Here is an 8,040-nt window from a genome sequence, read left to right as displayed (position 1 = left end):
AATACATCCATTTTCACAAAATATTCAATAATAATATTTTAAACAGAAATTATGTGAATGGGAGATTAAATGGTTAAAATTTTAATATTACTGACTTAAAAAAAGAACCATCCCATGTATTTGACATGGGTCCATGGGGAAGTGAGGAATGGTGAAATGGACTCCCATTCATTCCTTTTTTACAAGGGATGGAGACAAAGTTTGCATCCTTCCAGTATCACCTAATCTGGATACTGTCCCCACCCCTCATTGCTGAGAGTGTCAGCTGCTAACAATTTACCTCAGCCTAACACCTGACCTTTGACAGCAGTGTTTACTTTAACACCTGACCTTTGACAGCAGTGTTTACTTTGATGCCTTTTTTCTCTTCAACAGCCTTTCAGAATTCACCAGATGATTTAAGGCTTTAGAATCACACGTCTCTTATTTCAAGTTGTGACAACTCTGTGGTCTATGTATCCTTCAGTGTCCCCAGGAAATCAAGTTAGTCTTTCTCTGGTAGGTCAGTATTTAGGTTGAACTGGCCATATCCTCCTTCCTTTGTTCTTTTACAAATGTAGCCTGAGTACTCCCCTCAGGAAATCAAATGCAAAGGAATCCCTACAGCAGGCTCAACAGCTAAGAAATCTTTCCTTAAACACATCTTAAATTATTTCTATTTAAGGAAAGGAGAAAATGGCAATTTACCCCTCTAGGTCTCCACACATGGCCTGACAGGGTGTTTTGTTTTGTTTTTTCTTATTTCCTCTCTTTCAACCTGTATGAGAGTTTCTGTGTTTTAAAAGAAATGCTGCCCACATTTTTTTCATTGATTTGTTTACAAAGTTTGTATACATTGTGTTTCACACTATTCTTCATTGCATTGTATTTCATACATTCCTCAAGTCCCCATCATTAGCCCAATTGCCTGAGGCTACACACAAACCACCCCACCCCCTCGCCTATGTCTGTCTGTCCAGACAACCTTTTCCCTCTTGAGAAATTCTCTTAAGTAATAATACTCCTCCAAATTTCTTATCGAAATCTCTTTCCGTTTCTAACCAACTTGTGATCTACAACTACCAGAAAACAAAGAGAGCTTCCATCACTCCAATTTACTCCATATGCTTACGTCCTTGTGCCATTGAGTTGCTTGCAACCGTAGTGACTCTATGTATAAGAGCTCTAAACACTGTTCTATCCTGTGCCAACCTAGCCATCTCAAACACACTTATTCCCACTGCTCCACTCACAGAACTGATCCATCTCATCGAAGGTCTTCCTCTCCTTCACTGCCCCTCCACTCTGCCAAGCATGATGTCCCTCTCCAAGGACCAGTCCCTCCTTGCAACATGCACAAGTTATGTCAGACGAAGCTTCAGAATCCTTGACTCCAAGGAGCATTCTGTCTTCACCTTCTCCAGGACAAACCTGTTTGTTCTCCTAGCAGTCCACGGTATATTCAATACTCTTCTCCAGAACAAGGCATCAATTCTCTTTCTATCAACCCTATTCGCTGTCCAACTCTCAGCCTAATATCACCAAACTTTAGCCAGACTCATTCTGCCTTCTTAAGAGGAAACCAGATCTCTCTCTTTCATTATTTAATATCAACTCCCGAAGGGGAAAAACCAGAAATGCTGTCCATAATGATAGGCACTAATTACTCATTTTATAGTAATTAACTACTTCCCAGTAAGAATTATTTCTTAAATTTTTTCTTTTTCTGGTCTGACTTTGATAGAATAAATGCTACTGGATCTTTTATGGATAATCCAATCTGCTCAATTTCCCACTTCTTGCTGTTTCCTATCTTACAAAAGCAGCCAAAACCAACCGAAGAACACCAACAGTGGATTCTAACTGCTGACTTTAAGGTTTGAATCACAATATATGATGTACTGTATCACCAGAACTCCTTTCCTATGCTATGTGCAACACACTAATTTTCCATTCTTGAAAACTCTTCCTGGATTATTAAATTATGGAAAGAGGATTTCCTGTATGAAGTATACTTTTAAAGTTACAGGGAAAACTCTGTTAAATGCCTTCTTATCTTTATAACCTCAAGGCAGAATCAGTTCTTTTTTATTCATTACAGCAAATATTTTCTTCTTGCTTTTAAGTATATCTGAAGATGACAAATCATAGAAGCAATTTAGTTATCAAAGCTTCTATACTATGGAGATAATTTAAAATTCAAACCAAATTGACTGAAAATTAAAAATGATGGCTAAAGCAGCCAAGAAAAGACTAGGTCATATTCTAGTCTAAGCAATCATTATTTCCTTGAAAATACCTATCTTCCATGTAATTAATTTTTATGCCAATCACTCCTGGGTTATTTGAGCCACCAGAAAATGTTTGTACTCTCTTTTACCTTTTAAATTTATTTTTTTCAAAATTTGGATTGAAGTAAAAAGTGTCGAAGTAAAAGACAGAAATTTATTACTTGATGAAAGTTTACACATGTTTATTGGTGTAGACACAGTAGTAGAGAGCTTTGGTGATGGAGTCATAGAGAGTCGCAATGCTAACCCAAAAAGCATGCTTCTCTGATGGTTCAAACCCACTTGTCACTCTGTGGCAGAGATACAGGAGTCTCTTTCCAGGCAATTTACAATCTTGGAGCCTGCCGAAGGATCAGCTATGACTCACATTTGATTCTACAGCAATGAGAGGAAGAAATAGAGAGTTACATGTGATCATCATCAAGTTCAAGATGTTGACTATTAGCAGCAGGTTGTGAAAGCTAGGTCTTATGGGCATAGTCTCCCCATCTCTCTCGTCTCAAACAATTTATAGATTCAAATTGTCAACCATTCTGTTAACATTCTAACACATTACACAATACGTAACTTGTACCCCAAAGTACATAAAACTCAGTGCCAAAGAGTCAGTTCCTACCCACAGCATTCCTCCAGGGAATTTCTGTGGCAGTAAATTATAAGGTGTGATTGCCCATATTTCTCCTGTGGAGTGAATGATGGCTTTGAACCATCAGAGATGTTTATTTGGGTTAGTAGTGCAGTTGACAGTGGTGTTGGCTACCAAAGCTCTCTCAAATAGAAAAGGAACATTTTTTAATGAAAATATTGGTAATCTAACTAAAAATTGACAGGAGAGATGAATGAATATTATTCTAAAGAGGAATAAAGGCCATTAGATGAAAATATGTTCAACATTCTAAGGTAAAATGAAAGCGCAAATAAAAAGAACAAGATATCATTTCTTCTATACTAGAAAGACTAAGATAATATAAACAGTAATAATAACTTTTGGCATGAATATGGAGGAATTAGAACACTCATACATTGCTAATGGAAATCCAAAATTAAAAAACCACATTGGAAAACAGTTTACTAACTTCTTCAAAGGCTAAGCGTAGAGTTGCCAGCTAGTACTTCATTCTCTCTCAAACTTAATTTCTGCGGAGTTAGAATAGATTCATAGCTTCAGCAGAGTTTTGGAGAGATTCGTATTTGTACTCCCCACAAAAATGGTTATAAAATTCAATAAAGAAATCATCAAACAATATTACTTATATAACACTAAGTAAAATCTTGTGGAAGATTTTTTTTTTGATGCAGGAGCAATACATCTACAAGGTGCTGCCAGAAATTCATCCTATATTCAGAAAAGGATGTCAATCAAGATTCATCAAGATTTATGGCTGATGCTAAATGGATCTTTGCTAAAAATAGTGAATACCAGGGATATGTTTTATTGACTATGCAAAATACCAGAAAGAGGTTTTACTAAATAATAATAATATATATAAATATAATAATTAATAAATTATTTTGTTGTTAGGTGCCATCAAGCATCAAGTCCTCTACAGCTCATAAGGAGCCTATGAACAATCAAAACCGTACCTTGTTATTTCCTGTTCCAGTCTCAGGATCCCGGACATGTTCAAACCCACTGCTACAGTGACTATGTCCATCTATTTTATGAGAGACTTCCTATCTCTCTCTGACTGTCCATCTTTCCCAGCATGATAATTTTTGTTGTTTGGGTGTATTTGGTTTTATTTTTTCCCCCAAAACTGACACCACCTGCTAGCATGTCCAGAGTATAAGAGACAAAGTTTCATCATCCTTGCCTCTGAAGAGCACCTGTTACACTTCCTCCAAGACAGACTCATTACTCTATTTTTTGTAGTCCACGGAATATCCAGTACTCTTCTCCAGCATCACAATTCAAAGGCATCAGATAACCTTAAAAAAGGTGATTCCAGAACACTTACTCATGTTTATTTGGAACCTGTACATGACCAAAAAACTGTCATTTGAAGGGAATACTTCAGAGTCTAAAATCAGAACATTTGTGAGTCAGGAACTTGCTTGAGGGTCAGCTATGGGTTTGTTCCTACTGGATGGTACACAACAACCACAGTAACTGGTTTCCTAGTGGTAAAACTCTGCATTGCAGTCCCAAAGACACATGATTTAAAAAAAATTGTTTTATTAATTTTAATAAACATTAACAGAGATTTTGGATCTCCAATCATTGTTGTACTTTTCTCCCCCCCCCCACCAGTTTGCTCCTCTCTTCTAAAAGCAAAAGAAAAACTCCTTCATTGGTATACAATCTCCCCACCCAGAGTGCACTCCACTATGCAATCTTAATTCTGGACTCCTGTGATAACCATAAGACACATGATTTTTATCCACCAGCTCCTCTCAGGGAGAAGGATGGGCAAACTCTTCCTGTAAGATTATGGCTTCCGAAAACTAGCTGGAGGGTCAGCTATTGGGTTGGTTCTTACATTAAAGAGCACACAACAACAACATTCAATTTGTAAGATAAACATAACCTAAAGAGCTGGACCATATAATTAAGAATGTGGCATCTAGATTGGAGGAATACTTAGTTCTAGACTGACAATAATTCTTACTTTGAAAAGTTTGTGATTGCTATATTCCCAAATATTCGGTGTTCATATATGATGAAGTTTTTTGATAAAATTTTCAGAGGGAAAATAAATAGCATGAAGTAGTATTCTTATTTTATATGAATAAACAGATGCAAAAGTATATAAAAGTATATAAAGACATATGATTTGAGTTTTCTGGCCTAATATGATGATTATTTTATATGTAAAAAAACTAACAAATATGGTCGAAGGATGTGTGATACATATTTACACATAACTAACATGCATACAATAAGATTTTATAAAAGCAAAAAAAAGTCTTCAAATTCTTTTTCTTCCAATTTCCTTTTAAAATTTATGTCTTCCATTGAATCTATGGTTTACTAATACTAATATACCAAAAGTGTTGGTAACTAATTTACTAAGTTTTTTTAAAAAATGTTGAATTCATCCTTTTTTGTAATTTTTTTTTTAAATTTTACACTGGTTTACTTACAAAGACTACATACATTGCTTTTCACACCAGATCTTTCCCTTTCCTTTACCCACTCCTCCCTCCATCCATCAAATTGAGTGACCCTATGATTAGCCACTCTCACCCTGCTCACCCTCACTCCTCTGCTCTCACCCTCCCCTCCTTGGATCCTCACAACTGCTCCACAATGATGGTCTTATACAGTATTTGTCCTTACGGAACTGAGTTAGTTCACTTAGCATAAGGCTCTCCAGTCCTTCCCCAGTTAGGTAGTGATTTACAAAATCATTGTTCTTGCATGTTGCATAGTGTTAATTACTAATTAACTTATTTACTAAGTCATCAAAAGTGTTGATATCTAATTAATAACATTGACTTTAACCATGAAGCCATTTTCCTCCCTTGCGCTGACAGGATGGCAGGTGAAAAATCTAATCTGGCCTAGTGGCTAAGATCTAGGGCTCTCTTTCTTCCATTACTGCAGCAGGCAATCCAAGAAACAGATTTGATCAAATCCATATTTGTTCCTATTCCAAAAAAAAGGTGATCCAACAGAATTCAGAAATTATCAAACAATATTATTAATGTCTAGGGAGCTCTGGTGTCCTAGTGATAAGAAACTGTTTTGCAATTCCAAAGGCAAACGGTTCAAATCCACCAAGTGCTCCAAGGCAGAAAGATGAGCAATCTCCTTTCATGCTATTTACTGCCTCTTCAAGCCTGTGAGAGGGTCAGGTATGGGTCATGCAATATCTATCTATCATCTATCTATCTATCTATCTATCTATCTATCTATCTATCTATCTATCTATCTTTCTATCATCTATCTATCTATCCATCTATCTATATCGATCTATCTATCTATCTATCTATCTATCTATCTACCTACCTATCTATCTACCTATCTTCTATCTATCTATCTATCTATCTATCTATCATCTTCTACCTATCTATCTCAAATGTCTGAATAAAACAAGGGAACACTGTACTGTACGGTTTAAAATTAAGAAAGATGTACCTCAGGATTGTATAATTTCTCTGTTTTAATCAAATGCTGATCGTGAAGAAGAATGTGACACCAGGATTAGGGGAAGACTCATCAACAACCTGAATTATGTAGATGACATAATCTTATTTCTCAAAATAAAGATAACTTGAAATACTTGCTACATAAGACCAAAGATGATAGCCTTCAATATGCATTATATCTCAACATCAAGAAAACAAAAACCCTCACTATTGTACCAATAGAAAACATCATAATGGAGGAAAGAAAACAATGAAATTGCCAAATATTTCATTTTACTGGACTCCACAATCAGCACTTATAATCGGTCCATATATGTGTTGAATTGGAAAAAATGTACTGTCAAGGATCTTTCCAAACTCTAAGCAGCAAGGATATCAGTTTAAAAATGAGGTAGTGCCTGAGGCAAGTCATGGCTTGGGTTTTTTGTTTGGTTGCGGTTTTTTTTTTTATTTTCATTTTGCTTCCTATGCCTCTGTAAATTGGACAATGAAGACAGATGACATAAGAATTTATGCCATCACATTTTTGTGTTGGAGAAGAGTACCAAACATTACTGTCAGAAGAACCAACAAGTCTGTCTTGGAGGTGGTGCCCATTGTCACGGGTATTTTATCATTCCATCTCACTGAAGGTCATCCTTTCTTTTGCCGCCTCCTCTGCCTTTCACAGCATCATGTCTTCTTCCAAAGACTGGTCATTCCCGACAACTAGCCAAAATGAAGTTTCACCATCTTTGCCTCTAAGGAGCACCCCTAGTTACACTTCTTCCAAGACAGATTTATATATCATTTGGCCGTCTAGGATCTATTTCTTAGTCTTTGCCAAAACTGCAAATGAAGGAACCAGTTCTTCAGTCTTTCTTGTTTATTATCCATCTTCCACATGCACACAAAGCAACTGAAAAAAACCACGGCTTGGGTCAGGTTCTCGTCAGTCTCTAAAAGGACACCCTTGTTCTTCATACTTTAAATGCGTCCTTAACAGCAGTTTTGTTCAAGGCAATCAATTCTTTGATTTCTTGTTTTTTTGCTACCTTTGTTTTTGTAGGCACCACAGAGTCAACTACAACTCATAGCAACTCTATGACTCATAGATCTAAAGTTTGCTGTGTCTTAAACTACTTCTTTGATCTGCTTCGTGCTCAAGCCCATTGCTACAATCACTGTGCTAACTCACCTTGTTAAGAGTCTTCCTCTCTTTTGCTGACGCTCTACCTTTCTTAGCATGGTGTCCTTTTCCAAATACTCCTGCCTCTTGACAACATACCCAAAATCTCTCAGACAAAATGTTACCATCCTTGCTTCTAAGCAGCACTCTAGTAGCACTTCTTCCAAAACAGATTTGTTGATTTTGGAAGTCCATGACATATTCAGTACCCCTCTTCAATACCACTATTCAAAAGAATCAATTCTCCCAGCTTCCTTATCATCCAACTTTCAGATGCATGGAAATTAAAAGTACCATGGCCTGGATCAAGTGCACCTGGATCTGACATCCTTCCCTTTTATTGCCACTTTAGGGTTGATTATAACTGTTAACATTTCAGCTGGTAGTGGAGCACTTAAATTTCAGAACCACTCAGTGGCTTTAGCTGACTGGTAGGGTAAAGCAGAACCTTCTCTTCCCTTGCTACAGGGTGGAACCTAGTCCCTGGAACTAGTCATGCTCCAGGACTTC

Source organism: Elephantulus edwardii, unplaced genomic scaffold (genome assembly GCF_000299155.1).
Source record: "Elephantulus edwardii isolate Elephantulus edwardi_28Jun2011 unplaced genomic scaffold, EleEdw1.0 scaffold00150, whole genome shotgun sequence".
In the NCBI taxonomy this organism is placed as follows: Eukaryota; Metazoa; Chordata; class Mammalia; order Macroscelidea; family Macroscelididae; genus Elephantulus; species Elephantulus edwardii.
Note: the sequence above shows the minus strand (reverse complement) of the source record.